Source organism: Symphalangus syndactylus, chromosome 8 (assembly GCF_028878055.3).
Source record: "Symphalangus syndactylus isolate Jambi chromosome 8, NHGRI_mSymSyn1-v2.1_pri, whole genome shotgun sequence".
NCBI lineage: Eukaryota > Metazoa > Chordata > Mammalia > Primates > Hylobatidae > Symphalangus > Symphalangus syndactylus.
The window spans coordinates 58,556,877-58,571,726 of NC_072430.2; the positions used below are offsets into that span (position 1 = coordinate 58,556,877).

The following is a 14,850-nucleotide window of genomic DNA, read 5'->3' on the forward strand; positions in this document are numbered from 1 at the left end:
CCACTTGCAATAAAAATGTAATTCCTTACATTTATCTGAGCTTTACATTCAGTGTTAGAGTGATGGACTGAGAGAGAAGCTAAAACCCAAATCGTTTTCTCATTTCCAAATCCAGTGTGTTAAACTTTTATATCTATTTCATAATATAAGCCGTGTACTTTTTTTTCTAACAACGGCCACACATTGCTCATCAGACACAATCTGACAGTTCACTATGCCCAAGAACGTTCTTTGAGTCCCTAGGGCCTTTGCTCCCTGGAAGCCTCTCACTCCCCAGTCACAAGCCACTTCATGATCCAGTCAACCGCCACCTTCTCCCTGAAGCCTTCCGTGCCTCCCACAGGCCTGGCCACGGCTCCTCCCTCTGTCCGTGCCTCTCACAGCCCTTGAGCACATTCTGTCATGTTTATGTTTAGCTGGGCTATCTGTCTCCCCAGTTAGATTCTGAGACCCAGAGGGAAGGCGGTTTTGGCTTAGTCATCTTTGTATCAGCTCAACACAGTAGACACTCAGATGTCTACTCAATTAAACTAATTCCAAAATAAGCATCTTTAAATCCAATTTTTCCATAATTCAATTTGTGTGTGGAAACATGGTCCAATTGGAAAATGTAAAGTGAATCTTTGTAAACATTTTAAAAAGGAAAAAAAGGAAATGTAGCCGTTCTTCTTAACAAAGAGGTAGCAAGGTTGGAGCTGGTGGAGATCCAGCCAATCCGTTTTCTGTTTTCAGCGCCACCCACTGCCTTTGCCTTCAGAGATAACTGGCGATTCCAATTCTGTGGGCTTTCTAGGGCTCTGCAGCATACTCTGGGCTGCTTCTCGGTGGCTTCTCCTGCCACCCACATCAGAGTCTTTGTTTTATACTCTGTTAAGTCAGTTCCCACTCATCCATCTGCTTCTGTCATCCAAATGTTGTGGACATCCTCACCTGTGAAGTTGCCTCACCCATAATCTTTGTTCTTTGGATTCAGCTCTTTCTTAACTCTTAATATCCCTCTCATTTTAGTGACATTTCCAAAGGAATAAAATATAAATACATGTATACATTTCACCCATGTTTTATCAGATTTCTCTGAACTAATTATTTTGTCAAGTTCTGTGTTAATAAGTGTAAAATTATCATGTAAAGTTTTAAGTCAGCATTAATAAAATACATATTATCAACACAAATGATTTAAGGAAAATATTCTAATAAAACTTTTTATAATTTTCTAGGCCAGGTACAGTGGCTTACCGCTGTAATCTTAGCACTTTGGGAGGCTGAGGTGGGCAGACTGCTTGAGCCCAGGAGTTTGAGACCAACCTGGGCAACATGGTGAAGCCCCATCTCTACCTAAATAAATAAATAAATAAATAAGAAAAATTAGACAGGCATAATGGTGTGTGTGCCTGTAGCCCCAGCTACTCAGGAGGCTGAGCTGGGAAGATCCCTTGAGCCTGGGAGGTCGAATGAAGCTGCAGTGAGCCATAAATGCACCACTGCACTCCAACCTGGGTGACAGTGCAAGACTCCATGTCAAAAAAAATTTTTAAGTAATTTTCTATAACTTACCTTTGATACCAGAAAAGTATTACACAGAAATAAAATAAAATCCTCTTTTAAATTGATAGGGAGTCGGGGCACAGTGGTGCACGCCTATAATCCCACCACTTAGGGAGGCTGAGGCAAGTGGATCACTTGAGGTCAGGAGTTCGAGACCAGCCTGGCCAACATGGTGAAACCCCATCTCTACCAAAAAATACAAAAATTAGCCAGGCATGGTGGCATGTGCCTATAGTCCCAGCTACCCAGGAGGCTGAACCCGGGAGGTGGAGGTTACAATGAGCCACAATCGTGCCACTGCACTCCAGCCTGGGTGACAGAATGAGACTCCATCTCAAAAAATAAATAAATAAATAAATAATAAATTAACAGGGAAAGGCTGGTGGAAAAATTGATAAAAAGATCATCTTATTCTGCAATTTAGTCCTAAATTTACTCTCACTCCATCTTTGTGAATGCAGTGCTATGTGAAGAATGCATTTCTGAACAGGTAGTTTGCTGAACATACATAGTTTGAATACAACTTTGTCTTGTAAAAAAGAAGTGATAGGCTACTCTGAACAGAATAACATCCTCCACTCACCTTAAACAAGAATTGTAAATGAAACAGAGAATCACTGTGATAAACAGAATATAACATCTATAAAGGGGGGCCCATCAACTCAATACCAAAGAAAAACTGAGTTATGGGAAGAGAGAGACAAGACCCTGGAGACACCGGAGCTAGTCCTTCCTGCAACCAACTAGCTGTGTCCATGTCAGCATTGTCCCTTAACTGCTCTGTGCAGCACTTTTCCCTTAGAAATGAAGGGGTTGGCCTTTCTTGTCTGCTTGGATTTTCAAGCAGCCTGACTCTCCCACACTGTAAGCACATACATCCCCACTCTTGGGTGGGATGGTCCAGGGCTCTCCTTCATTTCTTCCAGCTCCTGCTTGGTTCCTTTCTCTTAGAGCCACCTCCAGACCCCCTGCTGCCCGCATTGGTGATTGACTTTGCTATTTTGCCTCTTGGCTTTCCAAAAAGGATGATGAGATTGGCTTATCCTCAAATGACCACTGTCTAGCTTGGGTCTTGGTCTGCTAGACTAACATCCCAGTTGTGCCCACACCATTCACTTGAAAGTTGAGGAAGGAAGATTCAGACAATCATTTATGTGTTTTCTTTCAGTTCCAGAATCCTAAGATTCCATCAACATAACAAAAGCCTGAACAAATAAAGTTTCCTTTGGACAAAATAAATCACTGCTGTGTTTAATCACCATGAAGAATGGCAGGTCCATCTTCAGCAAGAAGTCAAGGGATTTTCCACCTTAAGTGCAGAAGGAAATCTGTCTGATTTTAGAAGCACATCTCTTTGTTACTGTTTTCTTTGGTTCAAACCAGTCAGTGTTACTATCTATAAACTGCATAGATATTCGGTTTCAAGTACTTCTGTAGTGGAAGGAAACTAATGCAGAATGGAAAAATGACCTGGAAGGATCTCAATGCCAGACTCAAAGCTGTCATTGCCACGTTTCTTGGATTGGGGCCACATTTATCAAGCTTCCCTTCTTGCAAATGTTTATTGAAACAGAGCTTTTGACAGGAGTCAATCTGACTAATATCATTTTCCTGTTAAATCCCAAATTGCTTTTGTTGCTGAGAGCTCTTAATAACAAAAATGAGGAAGTTGCATCTGTAGCAAAAGGCAGACCTCTAGGGCTGGATTTCACCTTGCCCCACTTGGCCCCCTCTTAATAAGGAGGGGCAGCCATGCCACTGTTTATTTGATGAGGAATGATTCACAAACTTGGAAGAAATCAGGGCATTTAAGAGAGTTTTATCATAAAGCTCCAAAAGAGAAGAAAATTAACATTTATTGAGCATCTACTAAGTACCAGGCACTATTACAGGCACCTTGTAAAATTATTTCTTATAATTCTCATGAGAATCTTATGAGATAGGTGATACTATCCCCATTTTATGGATAAAAGAACCCATCTCAGAAAGGTATATAAGTAGTTCAAGTTCACATAGCAAATAAGTGGTGAGGAGCTGGGATATTATTCCAGACCTGTAATTTGGATTTTATTTCTTTGTGGTATGTGCCACAGACCTTCAACTTCACTTCAACAAAGGACAATCTGCATATGGAATAAGAAATCATAGAATCATACAATTTTAGACCTTGAAGAAACATTAGAGGTCACAGTGCAATTTCTCTCATATTATAGATAAGGAAACAGATCCATAGAGGCTGAATGATTTGCCCAAATTACATGGCTCTAGCTGTGCAAATTGTAAAAGTCTTTCCTGATTGAAGTATTAGGGATTAAGATGCAGGCCTTTTGTGGTTAATTAGAGAACAGATGTCTTCAATCAGCACAAACTGTCTCATTTCTTTCAAATAATTGAAGCTATAAAATTTCCAGGTAAGAATTTCTAAGACAACCAAAAGATACAATTCTACGGACTTTAAGAAAGCTTTCCTATCAAATCAAAGCCCTCCAGAACATAACTGTTTTTAACCAGAATCCAAACGTGGCTGAGTAAGTCCCTCTGCAACTAGAAGCAGCAATGTAGTCTGTTTGTTCAAAGCTACGAATTCTCTCAACATCAGGTCAATAGATTAGCAGAAACGGTGGGCAACAAGGTAGGAAGGAGAAAGGAAGGAGAAAAAATAGAAAACATGCATCCACTTTCAGGCCAAGAAACAAACAAAATTAATTCCACATACTTCTCCATGGGCACAGGAATGATTTTCCATACAAGCTCACATATATGTATTTGTATTTCTTGACCATGAGTCCGAAACTCGAACAGATTATTTGCCTAGAGAGAATTCGGTCTTAATCATCAAGCTGTTAGCCAATCTCAGGTATATTTTACAGGTAGAAGCAGACATTTAATAGACTTCTCTTCTCAAAAGGCAAATGCTCTAGTGTAGCCAAAGATCATCTACAATTTTTAAAAAGCTTAAAGACATTTATGTATTAGCTTTTATGGGCTTAAACTCCAAAGTCTAGAGAGTTATGTAAATAACAATATTCAGAAAAAGAAATTTATCTATTTAATTTGGGCTCATGCAAATCTTAGATACAAATAGCGCCTGGAAGAGAAATAAACATGATTGCTAAGAGTTTTCTCATGTGGCTAATCCCTCCAGGCAGTGAAGGACTGGATTCTCCACAGATGCTTTCACCAACTTTTTCTGTTGGAGCATCCAAATAGGTGTAACTATTAATAAGCATCTGAATGAGTAGTCTGCCTGCTAACCCCAGAAGACTACGGACAAAAGCTAGAGTGGAAAGATGATGAAGCAACTTAAAAACTCTCAAGGAACATTATTTGATGCACTTGATTCATATACAGTCAACTCATTGGAAAACAGCTTTTTAAGTAAATTAACTGAAGATTAACAGATGAAGTCATCCATGTTTGTTTGCAATGCTTTAAATTAGTAATGTTATCTCTCTTGGGTTTAACTTGATCTACTTAACAGATCCTCACTTGGACGTGAACTATAGAGGCCAGTAAATGGAAAGGAAAATAACCACACAATATAGACTAACACCATTAGTTCATGATGTTACACAAGTTTTCTCAAAAATATCTGGCCATGTTGTATCACAGCATTACTCCTTTGACCAATATGTTCTGATGCATTTACAATCACTAGTAAATGCCTGGCTTAAAATACTTCATAACATTTTCACTGCATAGGAAGCAAATCGCCTACTCTTGATGGTCAGAAGATGGTGTGGGACTTGTCAGAGATCCTGACAGGCTGGTCTCAGCTGTCTGCCTACCTGGAAGTGCTGTCAGAATGTCTAACACAGAGATTCATGGCAATAACAAATGTTTTCCATTTAAAACCTGTACAAAAGTCAAGCAAGACAACACAGTGAAAATGTTAACTTTATTTTTGAAAAACTTTACCTATTACTGTCTTATCTAAAAGTAGAATCAAACAAAATAATAATAACAATTTCATTCATAGCGAGCAGCCAACTTGGTTCTTTCTTGCCTCTTTTGCCTTCACGGAAGAATTGGAAAGATATTAGGAAAAGAGGTTTTATTTTTTAACTTAAGGATTTTTTTTTTAATTTACCCTTAAATGTTATTGTTCATTTGTGCCAAAGTGTCTCAAGCTCAAATATATCAATCTCTAAAGTGATATAATTATTTGTTGTAGGGGGCTGTTCTGTACATTGTAGAATGTTTCTGGTCTCTAACTGCTAGACATCAGTAGCACCTCCTCCCACTCACACCTGCCTCCCAAGTTGTGACAACCAAAAATGTCTCCAGATGTTGCCAAATGCCTCCCCATTGAGAACTACTAAATGCAAGAGCTTGGCTCAAGGAGTCCTGTTTCACATAAGTATGTTCTACAGCAAAGTAATATAGCTGTCAAAATAGGAAATGGAGGCAGTGAAGCCCATCAGCACCATCGCCTATAGGTAGGCACTGGGTGGACAGTTTTGCTTACAGTCCAGCGATGATGGGGCCAGAGGTCCTACCACCACTGCAATGGCCCCTTTGGAAAGTGGAGTGTTTGTTAACCAAAAGCTGGTCAAGAAAAGTCAAACTTTAATTTTAAAAAATACAAGCTCCTTAATGAGAGCATCAGGAAGAATAGCTAATGGATGCTGGGCTTAATACCAAGATGATGGGATGATCTGTGCACCAAATCACCATGGCACACAGTTATGGTAACAAACCTGCACATCCTGCCCATGTACTCCTAAACTTAAAAGTTGGAAATAAAAAAAAAAAAAATACAAGTTCCTTAGCCATATTCAGTCCTTTCTAAACTCCCACAGCTAGGGAACAAAGACTACAGTGTTGCTTCCAACCACATCATCAGCCCATTATCTTCTAATTTAAAGAAAACAAATTCTTTAAATCATGGTGTTTTAAAATGAATTCTTAAAAGGAGTTGTTTTTATTAATAATTCTAGGGATCCAAGTTTGCAAAACTTGTGGGTCACAGGCAAGAAACTTGTCAGTTTGGGGTCAAAAGAAAAATTGTTTTAAGTACAAAATGAAATCAGTGAGTCACATTGCCTTCAATCTTAGGCTAACTCATTTAAAATATGAAAGGATTAATCACCATGGATTGGTCAAAAAAGAATCTCAGCTCCTCACTTAAGTGTTTTCAGGTAGCTCTGACCAGCCAGTCTCAGTCTCTCACTGTCCAGGTTCCAAAGAGGTGTCATGGTACCAGGACACTGGGGTATATTGGGCACACTTGCCTTGGCAGAGTTTTCTGGTTACCAACAGGATATTCATCGATCTATTCTTCCCTTTGCTAATAAAACTCCAATTTTGTTGGATGCAGCAATTTATCCAACATTTTAAAAAGATACTTTGCCAAGCCTCTCTTGCAGGTAGGGCAGCTGTTTGACCCAGTTCTGGCCAGATAATTAATAAAAAATTACAGATTGGGCTTCCAGGAAAGTGAAAAAAGAGACAAACCAAACTAGCCCATGCCTTTCCCTTTGCTCTTTCCTCTTATTCCTGCCTGAAATGCAGATACCATTCGGGAGATAGAAAAGCCATCTCATGACCACAAGACAATGAGCCCATGTTAAGGATGACTGAGCAAAAAGACAAAAGGAAATGTGGTCCCTGGTGGAGCCTCTATACCAACGCTGGTGTTAGTTCCCTGAGGCTGCTGTAACAAATTATTATAAACTTGGTGGCTTGAAACAACAGAAATGTATTCACTCACAGTCCTGGAGGCCAGACATCTCAAATCAGGCAGGACTGAGATCCCTCTGGGTGCTCTAAGAAAGAATCTGTTTTTTGCCTCTTTCAGTATCTGGTGGCTGCCCCTGGGCTTGTGGCCAAACCACTCCAATCTCTGTCCACGTAGTCATATTGCCGCCTCCTATTCTATCTACTCTTCCTCTCCTTCACTCTTCTAAGGACACTTGTCATTGAATTTAGGGTCCACCCAGGTAATCTAGGAAGATCTCAAGATACTTAATTACATCTGCAAAGAACCTTTTCCAAATAAAGTAACATTCACTGTTTTCAGGGATTTGGGCATGGACATATCTTTTTGTCGAGGGAGGAGATGACACTTTTCAACCCATGACACCTGGATCACCCACCGCAAGAATCCCCATTCATCCTCCTCCAAAAAAAATAAAGCTTCTTATGAGTTTAAGCTACTATTTTTCAAATTTCTGTAACTCAGAGCCAAATACATCCCCTAAATAATAGATTGTTTAACTCAGGGAGGATTAGGAGTATGTTAGGGGTTGATCCTGACGTGGTTTAAAGTACCTGGGTTCTGAATCTCTATTTTGCACTAGTCTACTCTTTTCAATGTGTGGATGCCAGATCATCAGAATTACCTGAGGTGCTTATTTAAAATTCTGATTTCTTGCTCTCAAAATGGATTTGCTGAATCAGCATCTCTAGGAGTTGACCTCTTTAAAAAGTCCCCATGGAGGCTCTTAAGTCCATTGAAATCTGAGAACCACTGCAGCCCTTTACGTTATTTACACTGTTTCTCTGAACATTAATTGTTCCATTTGAACAGTCTTTATCACTTAGGGTGGATCGTCCACCTCACATTCTGTTTATGCTGTGGTTAACCCTGTTTAACTCCACTGATTAAGCAAAATCTGTTTCCCTAACAGTGAAAAATTGTATCTTTCTTACATTGAGTCTTTACAGATTTGAAAAGCTACATGGTAACCTAGTCTAGATTTTTATTTTACATGCTATGTTAAAATGTGCTCTTTGTTAGCTAAAATTGCACAGTCAAATGTGTTATGGCACCAGAGCAGAGGAAAAAAGAGAGCACTTAATATATGATAGGATTTCAACAGAGGGGCACCAGGCACCACAGAGTACATGAAAAACAGAACCTGCCACTGCCAGATTCAAGACTCCATTGGGATTCATAAAATCCCTGGTTTGTGAGGGAGTTTATTGTACATTTCTTTGTTTCCTAATTTGTTTGATTCTTGCTTTTCAACTTCCCTCCGGAGAGCACAATGTGCACCATTTGGGATCAGGTGACAACTCCGAAGTGTGGCTCCTGACCATCCAATCACCAGTTATAAGTCCTTCCTTAAGCCCCTGCAATTTTGTCATTCACCAAGCGTTAAAGGAGGCCTATTCCCCTCCATCATTTACAGATAATGGAGGAGAAGCAATTATCTGAAGAGTCAGGATTTGAGCTGGGATTTGAACTTCCTGAGCAATACAAGAGTCAAAGGTTGAGCTCCGAATCCCCCAGCTTCCCACTCAGAATTCAGGCTGCTGGTGAAAGAGAGAAAAAGCTTAAAACTGAGGTCTCAAGTTGCTATACTCATAACCTCACAGCAAACTGCCAAGGGGACACTGATCTGAATCACATTAAAGGTCAAAAAAAGGATTGTTTTATTTCCTAGAAACTGAGACGGCAGAACCACACCTACCTCAAATCCCTTCCAAATCCCCTAAACCCAGTTAGAAGCCAGCCCTAGATGGGGGGAAGGGGCAGTGAGATTCTTCAGACTTGAAAAGTGTGCTGTGATACATTAACCACTTCCCTGCTGAGAACATTGCAGGCTCCAGAGCTGAAATTGACATGTGCTGTTCAAGACTCCCCCCACAATGAATATTTGAACCTTTGTTCCCCAAAATGTGCTGGGATTGCTCCTCTGCCAGGCCTTCCCACCCATCAGGGGACCTGCAAACCTATAGCAGAGAAACCACCACACCTACCGCTGTTTCAGACATTGGCCCAACTCCAGGCTGCCTTCCATAGGCTGCAGGGAGGTTCCCCCCTTGGTTGTCTGGTTTCTGTTTAGAGGGCATGGAGTGGGTTAACTCTCTTTGGTCTCCCCATGTGCCTAAGCATGCTTAGAAAATGCTACCAAAGAAACAAAGCCCCATTCCTTTCCCACTTGTGTTGAGCTCTGTGTTAAGACTGTTTTTAGCTCTGAAATTGGACAAATTTATCTGACTATCAAAACTCTATTCAGAAGCCAACAAATGCCACCCTAGTCAGTAATTTCTTCCTCCTCTGAATTGCTGTAGAAATTCACATCTATATCATTTATATGCAGTATAGGCTGTCTGGTATCTATACATGTCTTATCTCTCCTCTCTCGTAGAAGCTTCTGGAAAGCATGTGGTATAATCTTAAATATAAGAAATGAGCAATAATTTTTAGCTGAATTAATGGAATCTTACAGCAACATGTGTTTTCTATTTGGATGCTATCAGAAGAAGTTGTTATTGTGTGGGAAATGAATGGATCAATTTTACACATTAGCCCAAAGCAGACTTGACAAAAACATCCCTGACTCATCAGCCAGAGACACAATGGTTACCCCTGCCCCCAACTCACATTCAGAAAGAAACTCTGAGATCTAGGTCTCTCCTGAGAAGATGGGCTGTCATGGTAACCAACACCAAACTTCGAAATGCTGTGAGCTAGACCAGGATATGCAATGGCATTGAAATTACTTTCTAACATTTAACAATAGCATGTGTGATTGGAGAATTGGCATCAGTGCAGCTATCTCCCTATTCAGAGGCAGAGAATGAACATAAACAGAAAAATATTGGTTAGATAACTAAACATAATAGAATCTTGGAATAAAATATCCAGTTGTCAGTGGGATATATTTACACCCCTAAGTGAATTTCTTCAAGGTTGCTTGCTCTTCCAAGATTAGATTGCAGCTATGCCAAAGTCTTATTTTTCATGGCGCACTCCCATCCCCCTGCCACCAGCAAAGGAAATTAAAGGTCAAATGGCTTTTTCAGAAAACAATTTATCTCCTGTTTCTGGGCTGTTCATTAAATAAGAATTTATTGAATGTTACATATGGACCTAACATAACCAATGTTAGGTACCTGTGGTAATTTGTCTCCAAAGATATCCCTCCAATCATGCTTCCTGGCACTTACACCCCTATGTAAATCTGGGCTCCTCTCCTCTTTAATCTGGGCTCTCACTTTTGAGACCCTGAGACTTCTTTTTAACAATAGAATGTAGCTGACATGATGCTTCATGATTTCTAAGACTAGGTCATAAGAAGCATACAGCTTCCACCATGCTTTCTTTGGAGTCCTTGCTTTGAGAAAAGCCAGCCACCAAGTAAGCTCAAATATCCTGAGACTGTATGCTGTGAAGAAGCCCCAGGTAGCCATACAAAGAGAACATGTGAGAGAGAAAGAGAGATCCAGACAGCCTTGAGCTGTGCCAGCTGTCTTACATGAGGACTCAGACATGAGACCGGAAGTCATCTTGGATATCCAGCACAGTCAAGTCTTCACATGACTCTAGTCTCTCCCACCATGGGACTACAACTCCATGAGAAACCTCGAGAACAGCCCAGCTAACAGAGAAAAAAAACATGAGAGATAAGAGTAAGTTGCTGTAAATCTCTAAGTTTGGGGACGGTACTTAGAGATTTACAGCAACAACTTATTATTAATAGATAATCAAGTCACCTCCAAATAATTATTTTGTTTTTATTGAAAAGCGAAGGCCTTGCCCTTGGAAAACTTAGATTATAGCCAAGGCAGCAACATACCCGCAGAAAGCAACATAAATACTCTACAATATAACTTATCCACAAATACAAAAACAATAGTTTTCAACTAAGGAACTGCTTTAGGAGGCTTGCAACTGAGTTTGTAAAGGGAGAAAGTGGCACCAGCCTTGCCAAGGAAAGTAGCCAAACGAATCCTGGCAATCAGTGACGGAACAGCTGTCACATGTACAAAAAGAGTCAAGAACAAGCCTAGAAACATTGATAAAATGTAGAGCAGAGAAGTGAGCAGAGAAAAATGGCAAAGTACATTCTAAAAAATATTCAAATGCTCACATTAAAATATAAGCATTTTATTTGTATAAGTACAACTTAAAGCAAGAAACCATTTTTCAATTATCAGAGTGGCAAAGATCTTTTTAAAATGATAATACTCAGGCTTGTAGGTTTTGGTGTAACCCACGTGCCCTTCTGGCAGGAGTGTACTGTAAATGAGTCCAATCTTTTTGCAGGGTAATATGCATCAAAGCCTTTAAAATTATCAAATCTTTAACCTGCTATTGGAGTTTTAGAAATTTAACCAGAGGAACTATCAGCTTTTTTTTAATGTTGGTTTTGTTTTTTTCTTTTTTTGTTTTGTTTAGAATTTTAGTAGATTGAAAGTTAACTCTCTGACAGTATAATTACAGATAATATTCAAAGTATTTAACAACTGATATGACATAAACACCAACCAATTTATAATTATAACCAACACCCCAATCGGTCAGAATGGATATACCAACCGATCAAAACCAATAGACCAACCAATCATAACAGATGTACCAATCAATTAGCCTGAAGGTGTACAAAACCCTACAGATAGCCACCATATAGCTGGATATCAGCCGAGAATCCCTCCATGTGACTGAAAATCATTTTTTAGGCCAGGGGCAGTGGCTCACGCCTGTAATCCCAAAACTTTGGGAGGCTGAGATGGAAGGACTGCTTGAGTCCAGGAGTTCAAGACCAGCCTGAGCAACAAAGTGAGAACCTGTCTCTACAAAAAAAAATCAAAAAAATTAGCCAGGCACGGTGGCACATGACTGTAGTTTCAGCTACTTGGGAGGCTGAGGTGGGAAGATCACTTGAGCCTGGGAGGTTGAGGCTGCAGTGAGCCATGCATGATAAACATGTATTATTTTCATAAGCTATCAGGAAAAAGCCACATTATATAAAAGGAGAAAATAAAAGTAATCAGAGAGCTTTGGTTGGTTAAAGTGTATAAAGTTTGAGTTGGACTGATTAGCCGAAATGAAGGCAAGTTCTATTTGAGGATAAAGTATAAGAAACAACAGGAGTTTGGGGATGAGGCTGGACAAAGCATAAAAAGGAGGAATTCAAAGTGAGTGAACAAGAAAACCATGAGAGAAAACCAGTGTTGGATGAAGACAATTCTAACTGCTAGGAAGGAGTCTAGGGGAGAAAAGAAAGAAAGAGACAATAGCCAAGAGGGCGTCTACAATATTCCTTTTCACCCAATCAGAATCCCGACTTTAGCAAAATACTTCTGCTCTTGCAGTGCATCCAGAGTAATTCAACATGTGTTTCATCAACAACTGATGTTTGATATCTTCTCCCAGTAAACTCGCTGCAGGAAGAGGAAAACAGGAAGGAAGCAGCACAAGAATACTTGTTCGCTGACACTGAAAAAGCAAAGTCAGAATTTTTACTTACCCCAAGGCAAAAGAGTTTTGAGTCAGACAAGCTTTGGGTCAGACCTTTAAAGGCATTCACCCTCTCTTTTAGCTTTTTATTTTGAAATAACTTTAAACATACTGAAAAATTGCAAGAATAATAGAAAAACAGCACCCATATACCCTTTACCCACATTCACCTATTAACAGTTCACTTGTTTCTTATCATTTGTTGCCTTTTCCTCTCTCTGATAAAGATAAATATCACATATGGATTCCGAGCCAAGATGGCTGAATAGGAACAGCTCCGGTCTCCAGCTCCCAGCCCCAGCGACACAGAAGACGGTGATTTCCGCATTTCTGCTTGAGGTACCGGTTTCATCTCACTAGGGAGTGCCTAACAGTGGGTGCAGGACAGTCGGTGAAGCGCACTGTGCGCGAGCCAAAGCAGGGCGAGGCATTGCCTCACTCGGGAAGCGCAAGGGGTCAGGGAGTTCCCTTTCCTAGTCAAAGAAAGGGGAAACAGACGGCACCTGGAATATCGGGTCAGTCCCATCCTAATACTGCACTTTTCCAATGGGCCTGGAAAACGGCACACTAGGAGATTGTGTCCCGCACCTGGCTCGGAGGGTCCTATGCCCACGGAGTCTCGCTGATTGCTAGCACAGCAGTCTGAGATCAAGCTGCAAGTCGGCAGCGAGGCTGGGGGAGGGGCGCCTGCCATTGCCCAGGCTTGCTTAGGTAAACAAAGCAGCCAGGAAGCTCGAACTAGGTGGAGCCCACCACAGCTCAAGGAGGCCTGCCTGCCTCTGTAGGCTCCACCTCTGGGGGCAGGGCACAGACAAACAAAAACTCAGCAAGAACCTCCACAGACTTAAATGTCCCTGTCTGACTGACAGCTTTGAAGAGAGTAGTGGTTCTCCCAGCACGCAGCTGGAGAGCTGAGAATGGACAGACTGCCTCCTAAAGTGGGTCCCTCACCCCTGAGCAGCCTAACTGGGAGGCACCCCCCAGTAGGGACAGACTGACACCTCATTCAGCCGGGTAATCCTCTGAGACGAAACTTTCAGAGGAACTATCAGACAGCTGAATTTGTGGTCTCACGAAAATCCGCTGTTCTGCAGCCACCGGTGCTGACACCCAGCCAAACAGGGTCGGGAGTGGACCTCTAGTAAACTCCAACAGACCTGCAGCTAAGGGTCCTGTCTCGTAGCAGGAAAACTAACAAACAGAAAGGACATCCACACCAAAAACCCATCTGTACATCACCATCATCAAAGACCAAAAGTAGATAAAACCACAAAGATGGGGAAAAAACAGAGCAAAAAAACTGGAAACTCTAAAAAGCAGAGCACCTCTCCTCCTCCAAAGGAACGCAGTTCCTCACCAGCAACGGAACAAAGCTGGATGGAGGATGACTTTGACGAGTTGAGAGAAGAAGGCTTCAGACGATCAAACTATTCTGAGCTACGAGAGGAAATTCAAAACAATAGCAAAGAAGTTAAAAACTTTGAAAAAAAATCAGAAGAATGGATAACTAGAATAACCAATGGAGAGAAGGGCTTAAAGGAGCTGATGGAGCTGAAAGCCAAGTTTCGAGAACTACACGAAGATTGCAGAAGCCTCAGTAGCAGATGCGATCAACTGGAAGAAAGGGTATCGCTGATGGAAGATGAAATGAATGAAATGAAGAGAGAAGGGAAGTTTAGAGAAAAAAGAATAAAAAGAAATGAACAAAGCCTCCAAGAAATTTGGGACTATGTGAAAAGACCAAACCTACGTCTGATTGGTGTACCTGAAAATGATGGGGAGAATGGAACCAAGTTGGAAAACACTCTGCAAGATATTATCCAGGAGAACTTCCCCAATCTAGCAAGGCAGGCCAGCATTCAGATTCAGGAAATACAGAGAACGCCACAAAGATACTCCTCGAGAAGAGCAACTCCAAGACACATAATTGTCAGATTCACCAAAGTTGAAATGAAGGAAAAAATGTTAAGGGCAGCCAGAGAGAAAGGTCGGGTTACCCACAAAGGGAAGCCCATCAGACTAACAGCTGATCTCTCAGCAGAAACTCTACAAGCCAGAAGAGAATGGGGGCCGATATTCAACATTCTTAAAGAAAAGAATTTTCAACCCAG

General features: G+C 40.9%; 1 protein-coding gene across 3 annotated transcripts in view; it reads right to left on the minus strand.

Moving 5' to 3' along the window:
* DACT1 (dishevelled binding antagonist of beta catenin 1) overlaps positions 1-14,850 on the minus strand; it is a 143,890-nt gene that overhangs the window by 63,702 nt on the left and 65,338 nt on the right. For 2 of the 3 annotated variants that reach the window (XM_063644567.1, XM_063644565.1), the window contains one exon: positions 10,994-12,718. The exons of the other annotated variant lie outside the window; for it this stretch is intronic. The gene's annotated coding sequence lies outside the window, so the exon portion shown is untranslated. Of the gene's footprint in view, positions 1-10,993; positions 12,719-14,850 lie in introns of those variants that run through there. 3 annotated transcript variants of the gene reach the window in all.